This window comes from Anabrus simplex, chromosome 11 (genome assembly GCF_040414725.1).
Source record: "Anabrus simplex isolate iqAnaSimp1 chromosome 11, ASM4041472v1, whole genome shotgun sequence".
In the NCBI taxonomy this organism is placed as follows: domain Eukaryota; kingdom Metazoa; phylum Arthropoda; class Insecta; order Orthoptera; family Tettigoniidae; genus Anabrus; species Anabrus simplex.
The window spans coordinates 93,432,057-93,451,069 of NC_090275.1; the positions used below are offsets into that span (position 1 = coordinate 93,432,057).

At 41.0% G+C, this 19,013-nt stretch overlaps 2 protein-coding genes and 1 pseudogene across 2 annotated transcripts in view; 2 read left to right on the forward strand and 1 right to left on the reverse strand.

Annotated features, from left to right (window-relative positions):
* Nucleotides 1-19,013, reverse strand: part of LOC136883334 (kinesin light chain) — a 191,491-nt gene that overhangs the window by 148,653 nt on the left and 23,825 nt on the right. The window lies entirely within an intron of this gene.
* The window catches only part of Rpn12 (regulatory particle non-ATPase 12), a 39,411-nt gene that overhangs the window by 18,498 nt on the left and 1,900 nt on the right, over nt 1-19,013 (forward strand). The window lies entirely within an intron of this gene.
* On the forward strand, nt 578-16,029 carry LOC136883406 (piggyBac transposable element-derived protein 4-like; annotated as a pseudogene).

The following is a 19,013-nucleotide window of genomic DNA, read 5'->3' on the forward strand; positions in this document are numbered from 1 at the left end:
GCATATATACAGTAGGCCTACTAAGTTGTATAAGACATTATATACTGCATTAGAAGTCCTTCATAGAGAGAATTCATAAAGCCAAAAAATTGACTCGCGATAGCGGATTGTCATTAAAATCAGGAGAGATTTCTTTTTAAAATCATTCAAATTGCTATGAAATGGCAATCAGTTTGTCAAAACTTACATTTTAATGGGCAATTTCCATACTGTGGCTTACTCATTAGTTATTTTCAAATTTCTTTACTCTGTGAAAACACATCTAATAGTACTATTTCAGAGGCTTCTATGGCAAATATTTCGGTCTTCTTTAATCATGCATGTATCATGACAACATATTCATGTCCCAGTAGAGTGGTAATAACCTTTTTGCTATAAATTTATGTAGAAAAAGTATTTTTGAAATGTAACCAGAGGTGAGAATATATAAACAAATCTCTAAAATCAGCAATGCAGTTTGCCATATCTTGAGGAACATCATTCTTATTTGCAGCTATGATATAGATTTTGATTCCCATGTGGAACTTGAAAGATTTGTTCTGAATAAGTAAATTCATAATCGACGTGACTTGCAGCTATGGCAAGGTTCAGCGTACCTAAGGTTGGTAATGGTTCTGCCTCCTGTTGAGATTCCACCACTCCAATTCTCCAGCACTTTTAGTGCAATGCGTTTAAAGATGCACCCCCTGCCCGACTCCTGCTTCGGTCTGAAAGGTATTGAAAATGGTGCTGTTGACCCGTATATTTGCTATGTTGTTCTGATATACTGTAGCTCCTTGACAAGATTTACCATGTGTTGGTGTCCTCCCATGACCAGCACTTTATTCCAGAGAGGCTCCTATTTCTGCGAGGCAATTGCTTTTTTGCAGTCCACAAAGCATAGGAATATTTTTACATTGAACACACTAGTCTTTTCGATGATCAGGGTGTGTTCTATGGTAACATTTCGTGGCATGAAATCACTCTGCTCTTTGGCGATAGGAGGAAGTTCTTTTGAATGCCATTGATAATGTGAAGGAGGACCATATTGGCATGCGAGACCAGAGCCATTATTCAGTAGTTAATACATTCAGTCTGTATTCTCTTCTTCTACATGGGAATGAAAATGGACTTGACACAACTTACTTGTCCCTATATTTTACGACACAAGTTCCGAAGTGCCATATCATATATATAGGCTAGTATTACAGTGGGGTTGTCACTCAGAAGCATTTATTACCTACTGCAGGTGTAACTTTAGGCTGTTCCTCAGGAGTAGACTCCTTTTGCAACTGCTTCTCTGAAGTACAGGCGTTGCTGACAGGAGACAGTTCTTCCGTTTTATCTGCCATTGGGACTGGGGTCCTCTTCCGCCATCTAACGCGTTGGCCCAGCTCCTTCATGGTGAATTTGTGTTATTTCCTACATAAAGGCTTCACCTGGCCTCTGAAGAGAGGGCTCCTCCGCCCGTAGCTGTTGGTCCTCCCTTTGGACACTAAATTTGGTAATGGCCGCTTGACCCTTGGCCAGACAGTCGCAGGTAGTACCGTCTATTGTCACATACGGTAGCAGGTTGTATCCGACCTGAGCAATGCATTCTATCAGAGTGTAAGAAACCTTGTTTGCAATAAGGAAGTGTAAAGAGGTAATGCAGAAAATGTATCATGCACCCATATTGACCTATGCAGCTGAGACCTGGACAGTAACAAATAGGGCAGAGAGTAGAAGTTAAGCCAGTGAAATGAAATATCTAAGAATTATGGTGGGCAGGACAGATTGAGAAATGAAGATGTGAGAAAGGAGGTCGGAATGGAAACCTTAAATGAGATAATTGATGGGAGTAAACTAAGATGTTTTGGACATGTAAAAAGGATTGATGGGGAAAGAGATCTAGAGGGGGGCCTAGAACAAGGTAGATCTATTCAATAAAGAGGAGTGCAAGAAGAAGAAACCTGGACTGAAAGAGGAATGGTGGAAGGAGAGGGGAAGGTAGAGAAGTGCCATAAATGTCCCGACCTGGCAGGAACTGGATGATTACGACTACTTTACGACACAGGTCCATCAATACATCAACTCCTGCATCACCCATTGCTTTCAGGTTTCTGTTATTCCATCCAATCAAGGAGACTTACCGTTTTGGAGTGGTTTCACAGCTTTCTCTACTTGTGATCTTAGAATTTCAGCTCTTTCAAAATGATCTGGTATTATTTGGAACATCCTTCAGCTTATCTCAGTTATTTTCTGGGGTCGTTGGAGCCAGCCAGGCTCATTTTGGTTTTACAGGGGATTCAAGACCGGATGCCCTTCCTGGCGCCATGTGATTTTTAAGATGAAAATTTCAAACCATGATTGACTGGAATTCGAACCTCAGCCTTCTGTATGGAAAGACAGCAGCTAGGCCACTGAGGTAATCGCTGCCCCCTTCCTTCATGCCTTAACATATATAGGTGCATCATGAGAAAATGGTTAAAAAGAAGTTAATGAAAATCGGTATGTTAAGTTGGGAATATGGCACTGCAGTCTAGGCTGTAAATAATTTTATTCACGTTGTTTAAAATGGTAGTTTAGGGGAAGGTCTGTTATTTAACCCTAGCAATACCAACAGGGGTTAGTAGGCTGGGAGGCCCATAAGTACTATTTCACCTATTAACCAAGTGAAACAGTTTAATGACATTTTGAGAAGAGACATATTTGAGAAGTCATAAATGTATTGAAGTTCATGAAAATCATTTTTTTTAAAATATTAGTCTGAAGACTACTGAATACTGTAAATTTTGCTTTTGGCGTTTAAAGCCCCCCCCCCCCGGTTGGTAAATCAAAGGACCTGTCAACAGTCGCTTCATTGTTTAGAGGTTTTGTTTCTAATGCTGTGAATTATGTGAGGTTGGCGTACATTTTGCAGCAATGGTGTCACTGTTGATTGTTGTGCTCTATTGTCTGTAATGCTTCTTTTTCTCTTTGCAAAAGAGTGAACCATTGCAGCGAGAAGACATATTTGTGAAAGTTCTTTTCAAAGAGTAGTTCATGCCATTTGACATGATTCAGATGAATTAGATGTCGAAACCAGTGAAGTGGAAGATAACATAGAAGTTGGATCTTCACATTCTGAAAATGAACCTGAGGTGGCATGTACTGTATTTCTACTGTGAGTACTGAAATCATTGACAAGTACAGTAAAACCTCGTTAATTCGAAGTCGTTGGGACTCAAAAATCGGACTTCGAATTACGTGATTTCGAATTAACCGCCAATTCGCAATTCAGAAGTACCAACCCTTGCTGCGTTACGAAATATTCTAAGGCCCGTTACTGCATGCAGTTAACCTTGATTCACAGTTTATACCTTTCAAATGCCATGAAAAAAGAAATATTTCCAAAATGTATCCAAAAATGTGCATTTACAGTATTCAAATAATGCACTTGCATATCTCACTGGCAAATATAACCTCACGCAACGAAAGAAAGAAAAAAAAAGCACTATTCAAAGACGAGGAGAAATCTATGCTGGCTCCCATGTGCAAGTGCTTTATTCATTGGAGTACTATACTGTACGCATTTTAGATGCCTTGTATTTACACAGAAAGTACCCGGTTCACTTAAAATCAAACTTTCCTATGACTATCCTTGTACGATTTCCCGCCATGGCACTTCTCTCGTACTTCAGAAATGTAAACACTTGCCGCGTCACAAAGTATTCTAAGACCCATTAATACATGCAATCACCTCGATTCACAGTTTAAACCTTTCCAATGCCATGGAAAACTATTTCCGAAATGTATCCAACAAGGTGCATTTGCAATGTTCAAATAATGCACTTGGATAAATCACTGACAAACATAACCTCACGCAACGAAAGAAAAAAAATCACACGATTCAAAGACAAGGATAAATTATGCTGGTTCCCCTGTGCAAATGCATTATTTTTTGGATATCTGTATTTGCATTTTTAGATGCTTTGTACTGGGATGAAAAGTGCTAGACGCCCTTAAAACATTGTAGCTTATCGAACTTTTCTATGACGAGGGGATAAAGTTTCTCGCTTCCATGTGCATTGCAATTGCAACGCACTACAATGACCCCCATCCCCGACCCTTGTACGATTCCTCGGCTGGCACTTTCTCCTTTAAAACCATAAGACCGTTTGGGCTCGAATTAAAATAAAGCAATGCATTTTCATCGGCAATGACAGTATTGTTCGGTGCCTACGAATTTATTATATGAGCCACGCTTTTTCGTCAACTGTCGGCATCGCCATTGTTCGCGCATTCTGTTTTCCCGCACACTGCCTGTTGCGTGATATTACGGCGTTCCTTAAAAGGTTGAATACAAAAGAATTCCAATTTCATTCAATTTGGCAATCATGAAGCGCACTGTAGACCCACCGAAGTGAGTGTAAGTGCGGAAAGCTACCCCTCCACGTTCCGGAACACGCGTTCTATTATGACGCGGATAAATTTCGAGTTGATCTAACCACTGATGAAGGGAATGGTTGAGATTTCCCCGAAACATGTATGGTTTAATTAATAATGTTTCTTTCATTTAATGAGTGTATTGATCAAGGCGGATTTAAATAAACTATTATAAATAGTTATATTATACATTGAAATTACTCTGTAACATACTATTGTTTTAAAATGTAAAGGCAGTTTCGAATTAAAAGTCTGAATTTCGGTAATGGGGCCGACAATGTACTTCGAATTACGAATTATCCGTATTTCGAATTAAACAATTTAAATAACATGCAAAACTGTATCTCATGTTTCCGGGAACGAGAGCTTCTTCGAATTACGTGGGATTTTGAATTAACCGATTTCGAATTAAGGATGTTCTACTGTACATTACAAAATCTGGTCATGTATGTGTTGCACAGCCACCATGACCTTCACGACAACCATTCCTAAATATTGTGAGGGAGAAAATGAGGCTTTGCTAAGAGGGAAAAGTAAAATCTATCAGGGAAGCTTCAGAATTATTCTTTACTCCACATACCACAGATCTCATAAAAGTTCATTGCAATGAAGAAGCTTTTCGTTTAGGCATAGAACCAACAGGTAAAAATGAGTTATTTTGCTAGATTGGTTTATTGTTAGTTCATTGAAATAACAAGAATTATTAGGTTTGATGACAAATCTACAAGAGAAATTCGCCGCCTGACGGACAAATTTGCGTCACTGAGGCAGTTGTTTCAGAAATTCAACTAAACATATCCCAAGTATTATATTCCTGGCCCTCACACTACCATGGATGAAATGATATCTTTGTTTCGAGAAAAATGCCCATCAAAGTGTTTAACAAAAACAAGCCAGGGAAATACGGCATTCTCATAAGAATCTTAACTGATTCCGAGACGAGATACGTTATTAGTATGGATGTGAATATAGGAAAGTCAGGCAGACCCCAAGATTAGAGTGGACCAGCAGAAATAGTAAAGAGACTGATGAAGCCCATTCAGAATTCATGGCGTAACGTGACAACGGACCGATATTATACACCAGTAGACCTGGCAGAAGTGCTCTGGACGGACTTCCACCATACACTTGTCGGGACACTGAGGTCAAATGGAAGACATATTCCTGAGGAGCTGATGAAAACAGTTGGACGTAGTTTACATTCAACCCTCTTTGCTTTCACCGATCCAGAGTCTCGGCGGCCGCCAGTTACTCTTGTATCAACTATGGTTAGAGAGAAGCCAAAAATACTACTTTTGATGCTCTCAGAGCAGTACACAGGAGCTGTTGTCAACAATGATGAAAAGAACAAAACAGAAATGAAGCTGTATTACAATTCAATGAAGGGTGGAGTGGATACAGTGGAGCAAACAAGACATTACTCCACAAAAAGGGGAACAAGAAGATGGCCCTTTTCTCTGTTCTACACCTTCATGCAGTAGATATAGATGCTGTACATGCATTTACAGTTTATATTCTGAATTTTCCAAATTAGAAAGAGAAGTTGGCAAATCGTCATAGAATTTTTCTTTCCAATTCAAGTCTTGAACTAATGAGACATTATTATTATTATTATTATTATTATTATTATTATTATTATTATTATTATTATTATTATTATTATTATTATTGTTGGACATGAAAAGACGCGTGAACTTCGCAGCTACAAAATAGCTCAAGAAAGCGGGTTTACATTGTGAAGGCACTTACCTAAACGAGCTTGTATGGTTATTTTGAGCCCCATTTCATGGTAGATGTGTTTGATTACAACTGGAACGACAGAATATTAAGTGAAATATTGAAAAGTTTGCGTTGAAATAATCCTGTTGCGAGCACCCATCTTGTCAAAGTTCAAAATCACGTAGAAGGTACACTGCGGTAGATAGATGATCGTTTTCTAGTGTAAGCGCTCCCAGCGCCCCCACACAACTTCATCTCCTTGACTTAACACACGGCCAACTAGACTCCCATATTGGCATGATGACAGAAGCAGACATTCTGCGTAATACGGTGGAGCTCCCTGGTGTATCAAGGGAAAGTATCCACAATGGCCGAAATGGTAGGAGTATTGACGTAAATCTGACTGATGAAATCAGTCGGCAGATAATGGAGAATCAATACAAAGAAGAGGTGCATGTTGAGACTGCAAGATCACTGTTGAAGAAGATAATGGCTATTCCTCTCAAAAACCTAAAAACGGAAATAAAGAATGGCTTCATGAAGCTGGAAGAAGCTTTAGAGGCTGGAGCAACATGCAGGATGTCGTGGAAGAAATCTGCAGAAGAACTAGAGCAGAGACCAACTAACACGGAGAATAAGGAATTGTCCAACACATCACCAGTGACATATGACTCGGAGGAAGATCAAGGAAAATGGGAAACGTTTCTGTCTAAGAAGAAGAGAAAGAAGAAGAGTGAGGATGGGAAGCAAGAAGATATCCCAACGAAACAGGCCAGTAATAATCCTGAAAGTACAGTGATTAGCGAAAGTGGGAAACGACCTCATTCTAAATCTAGGAGTCGTTCAGAAGCCGTAATCATCAAACCAATGAACGGTAAGACTTTCGCTGATGTTTTGAAGGATATCAGGGACAGGGTGAAGCCGGAAGACAGTGGAGCAAGCATTCGATCTATCCGTAAAACAAGAGCGGGAGCTGTTCTTCTTGAATTTAACAAAACAACTAAGATGGAAAATAGGGAGGTATTCAGTAATTCTCTGAGAGATGCCCTCGGACGAGATGGCGATGTAAAGGCTTTAATCCCCCGAACTACACTGGAGATTCGAGACATGGATGGTGTCACTACCGTCGCAGACGTGGAGGAAACTAAGACGAGATTCCGGCAACCCACATGGAGAACTGAAAATATCGGTCTTGAAACCAAACAGCTGGGGACAGAAACTTGCCATCTTCGAAACCAAAGACGAGGACGCTCAGAAACTACTGGAAGCAGGAAGAATCAAGATAGGATGGCTATACTGCAGAGTACAAGCTAGAACCATGTTACCTCGCTGCTTCCGATGCCTATCATATGGGCATCTGGCAAGGAACTGCACAGGCCCCGACAGAAGCAAGCTCTGTTTTAAGTGTGGAGAATCTGGCCACAAGGCAGTAGACTGTAAAAAGAACAATCCACGATGCATGCTTTGTTCAGACAAGGGTGTCAATGAAGCTGAACGAAATCATATTCCTGGATCGGGAGCATGTGCAATATTTCGTGAAGCTCTGGAAAAGGCAAAAAATCATAGTAAATGATGCGAATACTTCAAGCAAATATGCACAGGAGTCAAACAGCTAACGATCTTATGACACAGCTGATTTACGAGATAGAAGTAGACATCGTTATTATTAGCGAACCATATCAAGAGAGAGACCATTCAGGGTGGTTTGTGGATAACCTCGGAACAGCTGCAATTTGGATACCAGATCCAGAAAAGGTCCCAGTAGCACAGCATGGATGCGATGACGGTTTTGTTTGGGTACAGACTGGGGGAATCACTATTGTAAGCTGTTATTTTACACCAAATGAATCTGTTTCCAACTTTCAGATGAAACTTGATGGTCTTGAGGACGTAATACGCAGAATGGAAAACAAACTAGTGGTCGCTGGTGACGTAAACGCTCAAGCATTGGAATGGGGCATGCCACAAACAGACTCCAGAGGACGTCGTATAATGGAGATGGTAGCCAGAACAGGTTTGGTGGTCAACAACATTGGAAATGTGCCAACATTTCGACGGCCAGGATGTCAGGGAACAATACCGGATGTAACCTTCTCATCAGAGGATATTACGCCTAAGATTTGCGAATGGAAAGTGATCGAGAACTACACGGGGAGCGATCATCAATATATCATCTTTCGACTGCTCCAAGAATCTCCTTAAGGAAGAAACATCTTGCGCAGACCAGCACGGTGGAACATAGCCGGCATTGACAAGGAAAAGTTCATTGATGTAATTCAGAATGGAATGGACAACATAACTGAAAAATGTTTTGCTCGTAGAGGGAAAGAAGCAGCTGGTGTATGTGTTGAACTCACTATGCAGCTAATCCATCAAGCATGCAACGCCTCAATGTCCCGAAGGAGACCGCGAAACAGCAAGCGCCCAGCGTACTGGTGGACCGAAGAGATTGCTGAACTGAGAAAGAATTGTCTGCGACTTCGACGCAGGGCTCAGAGGATGAGAGGCAGTCAAGAGAATACCTCAGTCACAGCGGAGTACAAGTCAGCGAAGAAGGAACTCCGTAATGCAATCAAAAAGTAAAGCCGATAAATGGTGGGCACTGGCTAAAGAAGTAGAAGATGATCCATGGGGACAAGGTTATAAGATTGTCATGAAGAAACTCGGGACATTCTCAACCCCGAGTGCGGATCCGCAAACAATTAAACAAATTGTGGATACACTATTCCCAGACCATCCAGAGAGGATTGACTGTGACGACGAGAAAGAACTGGATGATATACCCCTCTTTACTGTAGAAGAGCTGAATAGAGCTATTAGCTCTCTTAGAAACAAGAAAACTCCAGGACCAGATGGTATACCTGCAGAAGTGCTAAAGATAATAGCAGAACTATGCCCAGAACTGTTGCTGAATATGTACAACCATTGCCTGCAAACGGGTGTTTTTAGTCCCCGATGGAAAATGGCTCGTTTGGTTCTGATCAACAAAGGAAAACTTGGTGGTTATAGACCTTTATGTATGCTGGACACAGCTGGAAAAGGCCTGGAGAAACTTCTGCAGCCCAGAATCCTCTCAGCAGTTCAACTAGCAGGGGATCTATCTGTTTGCCAACATGGATTTCGGAGAGGACACTCGACGCTAGATGCAGTGTGGGAGGTGGTGAATACAGCAGAAAGGGCACAAACGGGCAACCATCATTCCCGTAAATTGACACTTCTTGTGATCCTGGATGTGAAGAATGCCTTCAATTCGGCAAGATGGAGCGACATGTTGGTAGCTCTTGAAGAAACTTTCAAGCTACCACAATATCTTATGCGCATAATGAGAGATTCTTCAAAGATCGCACTCTGTTGTATGATACGGAAGATGGAGAAAAGACAAAGCGTCTGACGGCTGGTGCAGCGCAGGGATCGATCCTTGGTCCAGATCTTTGGAACATAATGTATGATGGCTTGTTACGTTTGGAGATGCCAGAGGACACGAAGCTTGTGGGCTACGCTGATGATGTGGCCGCCTTGATAGTAGCTCGTGATGTTGAAATAGCTCATATTAAACTGAACCAGGTGATGCGGCGCATAAAAGAATGGATGATGAGCCACAGTCTAACATTAGCCGAACACAAAACGGAGATAGTTCTTCTGACGAGGAAAAGGATCGAAACTCTTGTACCAATGACTGTTGGAGAGTTAGTGATAGAAACATCTGCGAGCACAAAATATCTAGGAGTGACACTTGACTCCAAGCTCACATTCTGGACTCATATTCAGAGAGTGACAGACAAGGCAGTAAAATACATGACTGCACTTAGCAGACTAATGGGAAATATTGAAGGTCCGAAATCCAGTAAACGACGTCTTCTCATGTCGACGGTTCAGTCAGTGCTTCTATATGGTTCTGAAATCTGGGCTGAATCCTTGAGATTTGCTTGGTATCGGAGAAGGATAGCTGCCGTACAACGGAGAGCGGCTTTACGTATTGCATGTGCATACCGCACTGTTTCCGAACCGGCAATCCTCACGATGGCAGCAATAGCCCCATTAGACCTTCTCGCATTGGAGCGGCATGAAATCTGGCGTACCAAAGGAGAGCTGGGAAAGAAATGTGCAAAGAAGCGCGCCTTCAGTCAACTGATGAGGCGATGGCAACTCAGATGGGAAAGTGACCCTCGAGGCAAATGGACCAAGCGACTGATACCACGCTTGGATATCTGGGTTGAAAGGGCCCATGGTGAAATAAATTACTACCTCACGCAGCTTCTAACAGGACATGGATATTTCCGGAAATTCCTGCATAAAGTGGGCAGAGCGAGTGACGCAGCATGCATATACTGTGATGATATTGACGACGTATATCACACCTTTTTTGTATGCGACCATTGGACAATTCAGAGAAGAGGTGTGGAAACTGAACTAGGGGAATTGACAACAGATAATGTTATTTCGGTGATGCTGCGAAACCAGGAATCCTGGGATCGTGTGGCAGTACATGTGGAGGACATCCTTCGTCAGAAGAAGAAGAAGGATTTGGAAGCATACGAATGTTCGTAAAGGAGAAATGAAGAAAGAAGACGTCTGAAAGACAAAGCACGATATCACCCTGAAGTAATGCGAGAGCGGTTCCGGGGTGATGACTCACATCGTGGGAAAAGGGTGTGTGGTTTTTAGTGGGTAAGAATCCCACACACTTGTGGAGTGCGGACCCTTCACAAGTGTCTTTCTGAAGATTTTCCACAATCCCTCGTAAAAAAATTATTATTATTATTATTATGATTATTATTATTATTATTATTGATTTAAGCCTACTAAGGAGCACTGATGACTAGTTCTTCCTCGATGCTCTTCTTCGTTCCCAATATCTCTTGAGCCCTGCTGATAATTTCTCCTTTCTCTCCTGTGAAAGGGGCTTCCGACTTCTAGGGACTCTAGGTGGTGGGGTCCAAGACTGTACCATAGCACAAATTTGGAATGATCTTCTATATCAGTGTGTGAAATCCCAGATGAATCCAAGTCCTTCTGTACTTCATTAAGCCACAAGCTTCCAGTCTTGTAGCTTTTAACCAAAGAGAAGATCTTCTTGGTAAGCCTGTTGCTGTCCATTCGTTGTGTCCGTAGAACTTAAGCCTCCTACATCGCATGGTGGTGTTGGCTGATTCTAACTGTCGATACAGCTCAGAGTTCGATTTAAGTCTGTAGGTTCCATCTGGGAGCAATCTCGGTCCATGAATTCTCCTGAGGATATGTCTTTCTGTTTTCTCTAGATCATCCATGGTGCCTTTTTTGTTCATCAGGAGGATCTCTGAGGCGTACAAAAACTGTGGTCTGACAACAGTTTTGTAATGACAGGTCTTAGCATTTTTCGAAATGCACCTCTTATTATAATGGTTGTGGTATAGAGGTAGCCCTGCCCAGGGATTGACGCCCCTGCCTATGTGAGTCCCAGAGCATACTGACTCGGTGCGTAGCATCTGGTAAGGGTCCCATCTCAGGGTTACGAATGAAGCCCTCAACGGAATCTACAGCAGAGAAGATGGACTTCTGAATGGTGGAGATTGTGGAAGAGGCAGCCCAGTACTCGGGGAATAATATGAGTACGCTTGGCATCAGCAGCGTCTGTTTCCCATGTCAGGGGCAGCTGCAAGGGCGTCTGTTTCCCATGTAAGGGGCGGCCTAAATAATTGCTGGTAATAGCTCTAAAATGCCTTTGGGAGTGGCGATCCCATTGTAATCAACGCTCCTGAATAAGATTCAGAGTGGCCAACCCTGAAGGCGTTTAGTCTTCACCCCAAGTAAATTTCTTTACTAGTTCGCATACGATTGAGACCTTAGGTTGACTGCAGAGCCAACAATGTATTTGGGCTGGCAATGGAGTCCATCCTAGAAAGAAATCTGAGATACGTTATTCAAGCTCCAATTCCAGTACCAAATCAGCCTTTGGAACGTGGAAGATGCCACATCTGCAGCACTGAAGTGTCGAAGAGTGTGAAGTATGATAAACTAGGGAGATCAACAATCACATTTTCCTGTGTAACAGGCGCGCGCGCATGTCTGTCTGTCTGTCTCTCTCTCTATCTCTCTCTCTCTCTCTCTCTCTCTCTCTCTCTCTCTCTCAGAGAGAGAGAAAAAAACAGCAAGAAAATAAGTGTGTTCTAAATGCAACATTTTTGATGATTCAGAATGACTTAGCTCTACTTGAAAGTGTTCAGGTAATATTATTATTAAGTTTTATACTCTCAAAAGAGAACAACTACATGTGTCAAGTCCTTTCCTATTTCTGATTGCACTGGCGATGCTGACTGTTGGAGAAAAAGCGTGGCTCATATAATTAATTCATACACACTGAACAATATTGTCAATGCCGATGAAACTGCATTGTCTTTTAAAGCTGAACACGAATGGACTTATGGTTTTAAAGGAGAGAAGTGCTGTCCAGGAAATCATACAAGGATGGGGGTCGTTGTACTGTGTTGCAATGCACGCAGAAGCGAGAGACTTCCTCTCCTTGTCATAGGAAAGTTTGATAAGCCACGATGTTTTAAGGGCGTAAGGTACTTTCCATGCAAGTACAAGGCATCTAAAAAATGCAAACAGTACAGTAATCCAAAAAATAAAGCATTTGCACAAGAGAGCCAGCATAGATTTCTCGTCTTTTCTTCTTCTTCTTCTTTTATGACCACATAGGATCACTTTAGTCAGTCCGTCGTTCAGGTCTCTTTGAAGGGATTGTTCGGGCTTTGCGGTCCTCCCAGTACTTCTTCAGACGCTCCGATCTTCGTGCCCTTTCCTCAGTTGAAAATGTGCGTGTTGTTGGTTTGTTTTGTGTAAGGGTAAAGCGGAGGTTTGTATTCTTCAGTTTTGTATTCAATTTTATCTTATTTTTGGTGTCTTCTGTTGTAAGGCCTATTTCCTTCAGATCCTCTCTTACTTCTCTGATCCATTTACATCCTGTTGTGGTATTTTTTGAGACGAGATTGTGTTGTACTAGTTGTTTCAGAAGTCTCGAGTCCTGCATCCTCATGATATGTCCAAAGAATCCCAGTCTCCTCTTACGCATAGTATCTGTAATGGGTTCTAGCTCTTTGTACACGACTTTGTTAGGTATTAACCGCCACTGTCCATCTTTCTGATATTTTTTGTTGATACAGGTTCTTCCAATCCTCCTTTCAATTTTCTGAAGTCTGTCAGTCTTTGATTGTTTATTCAGGTAAAAGAGTGTTTCTGCTGCATATGTAGCTTCCGGTTTTATAACTGTGTTGTAGTGTTTTATTTTTGTATTTATAGACATTTCTTTTTGTAGATATCCCATGTTAATTTTTGTGCTTTAGCTAATCTATTTGTTCTTACTTGGATTGAGATTTTTTCATTTAAGTTATGTGTTATTACTTCTCCAAGATATTTAAACTGAGTTACTATTTTGATTTTATTACCATTTATGGTGACTTCTTTTAGCTGTGTTGGTTTTTGGGGCATAATTTCTGTTTTTCCAAATGATATTTTGAGGCCAATTTTATTTGCAATGTTTTGAAGTTCTGATATCTGGGTTTTTGCTTCTTTTATGTCCACTGCTAGTAATGCTAAATCGTCAGCAAAACCCAGGCAATTTGTTTTGATTTTTCGGCCAATCTTTATTTTGGGGGGACATTTTCTAAACCATTCCCTCATTACCATTTCTAGAGCACAGTTAAATAATAGTGGTGAGAGCCCATCTCCCTGCCGTAGTCCAGTTTTAATTTCAAATGTCTCTGATATTTCACCCCTAAACTTCACTTTTGACCTGGTATTGGTGAGAGTCAATTTTATCATGTTTATTAATTTGGGGTGTAGTCCAAGGTGTCTTAAAATTTTAAACAGAGATTCTCTATGGATGCAATCATAAGCTTTCTTGAAATCTACAAATGTTATCACCATATCTCTGTTTCTTCTCCTGTTATAGTCCATTATCAACTTAAGACTCATGATCTGATCAGGACAGCTCCTCCAGGGTCTGAAACCTCCTTGATATTCTCCTAGTTCTTTCTCAAGTTGTAAACTTATCCTATTAAGGATGATTATTGAAAATATTTTGTATGTTATGTCTAGGAGAGAGATTCCCCTGTAGTTATTAGGGTCGGTTTTGTCCCCTTTTTTGTGCAGAGGATGAATGAGGGCTGTTGTCCAGTGTTCTGGTAGTTCTTCTTTAATCCAGATAGAGACAAGTTGTTGATGGAGGGCAACTTTTGCTGAGGTTCCTGCATATTTCCAGATTTCCGCAAAGGTCTGATCTTCTCCTGGCGCTTTGTAGTTTTTTAATTTATTCAGAGCTTGGTAGACTTCCTTTATTGTGGGGGGATTGATATTTTCTGGTGATGTTTTTATCGGGGTGTTGGTGTCCAAATGAAGGAGTTCTGTAGGTTCCTCACAATTTAAAAGCTTGTTGAAATGTTTAGCCAGAATTTCTGCATTGTCTTTATTGTTATGGGCCAGCTTACCATCTTCATCCTTCATCAGTAGGGTCGGGGGTTCATATTTTTGGAGCTGCTGTCTGAAGGTTTTGTAGTAGTCCCTTGATTTAGTTTTACTGAACTGTTCTTCAATTAACTGCAGGGTGTCCTTATGATGTTGTCTTTTTATTCTTCTTAAGACTTGGGTAGTTTCTTTTCTCTGTTTTACTAGCTTTTGATAGGATATTTCTGTCTTTTGGGACTGATGTAATAGCCATGCCTGATGTCTTTTCTCCACTGTTTCATCACATTCACTGTTCCACCATTGGTGTTTTTTACGTGGTTTAATTGGAGCTAGGTCTTCTGCAATTTGTTTAAGGTTGTGTACTAAGTCTTCAAGTTTGTCTGTGATTTTTATTTTTTCAGTTGCTTTCTGGTAATTTTTGTTGTTGATTAGCTGGGTAGGATCTATTTTTCTTTTAGTTTTAAGGGCTTTTTCTTTTCTTTCGTTGTGTGAGGCTATGTTCATCAGTGAGTAATCCAAGTGTATTATTTGAATACTGTAAATTCATCTTGTTGGGTACATTTTGGAAATAGTTTTTTCCGTGGCATTTGAAAGGTTTAAACTGTGAATCAAGGTTAATTGCATGCAGTCACGGGTTGGTTTTAGAATATTTTGTGATGTGACAAGAGTTGGCATTTCTGAATTACGAGTTGGCTGTTAATTCGAAATCACATAATTCGAAGTCCGATTCTTGCATCCCAACAACTTCTAATGAACGAGATTTTACTGTAAATAGGCTATATGCAATTTGATAATGACAGCAATTTGATATAAATGCGAAATTAGAGTACAAAGGTCAATCAAATATAAACAGGATTTTTGTTCCTGAATATCAACAGTTGGTAGGACTGACCCCGCACTTCTGCTATGCTTAGGTGGAATCGTTAGGAGTGGGGAGAGCATGCTGTTAGATATTTCCCGCCGTTTCATCAGTAACGCTCACAACAGGTGCAACCCTCCATTGCGCAATGCATAATTATAAAATTTCTTGCCCGTGAAGGAGTTACAGTGGCAGAAATTTGCCAGAGATTGACTGCACAGTACGGTGAACAAACATTGTCAAGAACAAGTGTCTTTGCCTGGCATAAAAAGTTCAGGGAACAATCGCCATATTCGGACCAGCATTACAGACAAAAACATTCGTGCGATTAAAGACATTATTGACGACGATCGTCGGGCAAGATTATCAGAAATCGCAGAACAAGTCGGAATCACTTATGGGAGCTGTCAAGCAGTCGTCACAAACAATCTACAGCTCCGTAAATTGTGTTCCAGATGGGTCCCTCGCCTTTCGACCGAAAATCTGAAGTTGAGACGTTTGGAGGTCTGTCAGAGGCTTACAACAAGGTTTGTGGAAGAAGGTTACGCATTTTTGAGTCGGATCGTCACCTGCAACGAAACATTGGTCCATCACTACACTTCCGAATCCAAACAAGCCAGTAAGGAGTGGTGGAGTAAAGGGGAGGCAGCGCCAGTGAAAGCCAAGACTCGACTGTCTGATGGCAAGGTTCTTACAACCATTTTTTTTTCGATCTGCGAGGCATTTTCCTGATTGGTTTTTGCTTGAGTGATGCACAATCAGTGCTGCTTTCTGCTGCGAGCTGTTGAACAAGGCGAGAGTTTCATATCGCCGCAAAAGACGAGACCAACAAATTCCTCCATGAAATGCGCAGCTCCATACTGCAGCTCTGTCTCCAAACTACAGGAATTGCACTGGACTACACTTGATCATTCTCCTTACAGACCGGAATCGCCTCCCTGCGATTTCCATTTGTTTGGACCGCTTAAAGAACCTCTAGGAGGGCAACGATTTGAAGGTGACGAGAGTGGGGAAGACTTCGTGCGCAATTGGCTGGTGACACGACCCCGTTCTCTTTACAATTAGGGCATCAATAAGCTTCCCATACGCTGGGGCAAATGCATTTCCAAAGCAGGAAACTATGTCGAAAAATAAATTGTAATTGCCTTGTGTTTTTCAATAAAAGAATTTAAATAAAAAATAAAATCCCGTTTATATTTGATCCCCTCGTATCTTCCACTTTTTGTAATGTTTCACATTTTTACATTATATTTAGTTCAAAATTAACTATTTTCAATTATTTTTAGCAAGGAAACTTGTCTTGTTTAGGTAATATTAGAAATATGTTTATGGGCCTCCGAGGCCCCCTCGTTGGTATAGTATGTTACAATATATGGGACTGAGCTTGATAGCTGCAGTCGCTTAAGTGCGGCCAGTGTCCAGTATTCGGAAGATAGTGGGTTCTAACCCCACTGTCGGCAGCCCTAAAGATGGTTTTCCGTGGTTTCCCATTTTCACACCAGGCAAATGCTGGGGCTGTACCTTAATTAAGGCCACGGCCGCTTCCTTCCCACTCCTAGCCCCTTCCTGTCCCATCATCGTCATAAGACCTATCTGTGTCAGTGCGACGTAAAGCAACTTGCAACAATATATGGGTTGATATTGTTAGGATTAATTATCAAATATCTATGTGTCTAGTGGTCCTATCGATAAATACTAGGTAATTCAAGTTGTAGAGAATACGATTTTTGATAGTTTGTTTTATAGAGTTTTACGGAGCTGTTCATGCATTTTGACTTATTATGTTGCTTAGTCCATATCACCATCAAGGATCGCTAACATGGATATATCGTGTTATCTTCAATGGTGGTGGTTTTGTGTCGTGATTGTCTTGAGGTGTTAATCCGCGTTGTCATCAGGCCATGTTGAGAAGGAAAATTGTGAAGATAACTTTCTTAGTGAACCATTCCTCTGGTTCATACATGTTCTAGCTGTTCGATCTCTGTTATGAGGTGCTGATAGGAAGTAGGGATGTGCACATGTAACAGAAAAATTCAGAGTTGTGTTCACCCCTGTCTGTATCCGGGTCATTCCAGTCTGTCCTGCTTTTAACATCGACATTCCAATCAGTATTGTTTTGACAAGAATAGTGACGTCATTGTAATGACCTATATAGAGTTCTGTTTAATATTTGTCTGTATCTGTTACAGCATTGCAGGAAAATGGGTAGGTCAATTTTAATGAAACCTGTTATTTCAGTTTAGAATAAGGTCAAGTAGGATCTTAGTTATAAATTGCTCAAAAGATTTCAGCAGACGGGTTACGATTGTGCGTGCATGTACGAGCGCACTTTTCAGAAGGGGTCTAAAACATAAAACTCGATGCGCAGGTCGTTGAATCAAAAGACCTGTATCTGGTGAGTTGAACTTGTCCTAGGACACTCCCGGCACTAAAAGCCATACTCCATTTCATTTATTTTTTTTTTACGGTTAGTTTTACACTAAAGTAGTTCATGGCAAATGTTTGTTCTGTATCTTTTTCTCTTTTTCCGATACAATGAAAAATAGGGAAATTTCCATAGCAGTTGTGTGAAAATTTAAGTCTAAGATCCAGCTTTTTTTTTTTTTAAATGAGCAAATGGCCGCGTGGATTGTTTCACATAGCTTGCGGGTTAGAACCTCACTATCGGCAGCCTTTAAGATGGTTTTTCATGGTTTCCCATTTTCACAACAGGTAAATGCTGAGGCTGTACCTTAGATAAGGCGATAGTCGGTTCCTTTCCTCTCCTAGCTCTTCCCTATCCCACCGTCGCCATAAGCCCTATCTGTGTCACTGCCACGTAAAGCAAATTGTGTCAAGACAAACCTCTATGGGGGCGAGGTATGCCTACGTAGTGTGTACCTCAGAATTTAGGGGAAAATATGACTGATGGACTTGCAGCAAATGAGTTGTCCTTCTGGTTAGGAGTGTGCTGCTGTGAGCTTGCATTTGGGAGATAGTGGGTTCGAACCTTAATTAAGGTCACGGCCACTTCCTTCCTACTCCTAGGGTGCGACGTAAAGTAACTGTAAAAAAGAAAATTAAAAGAATTTTAGCTACGATTATTGATTGTTTAAGACATATAAAACCTTCAGAAAGCAGCTCCAAAAATATGAACCCCCGACCCTACTGATGAAGGATGAAGATGGTAAGCTGGCCCATAACAATAAAGACAATGCAGAAATTCTGGCTAAACATTTCAACAAGCTTTTAAATTGTGAGGAACCTATAGAACTCCTTCATTTGGACACCAACACCCCGATAAAAACATCACCAGAAAACATCAATCCCCCCACAATAAAGGAAGTCTACCAGGCTCTGAATAAATTAAAAAACTACAAAGCGCCAGGAGAAGATCAGACCTTTGCGGAAATCTGGAAATATGCAGGAAACTCAGCAAAAGTTGCCCTCCATCAACAACTTGTCTCTATCTGGATTAAAGAACAACTACCAGAACACTGGACAACAGCCCTCATTCATCCTCTGCACAAAAAAGGGGACAAAACCGACCCTAATAACTACAGGGGAATCTCTCTCCTAGATATAACATACAAAATATTTTCAATAATCATCCTTAATAGGATAAGTT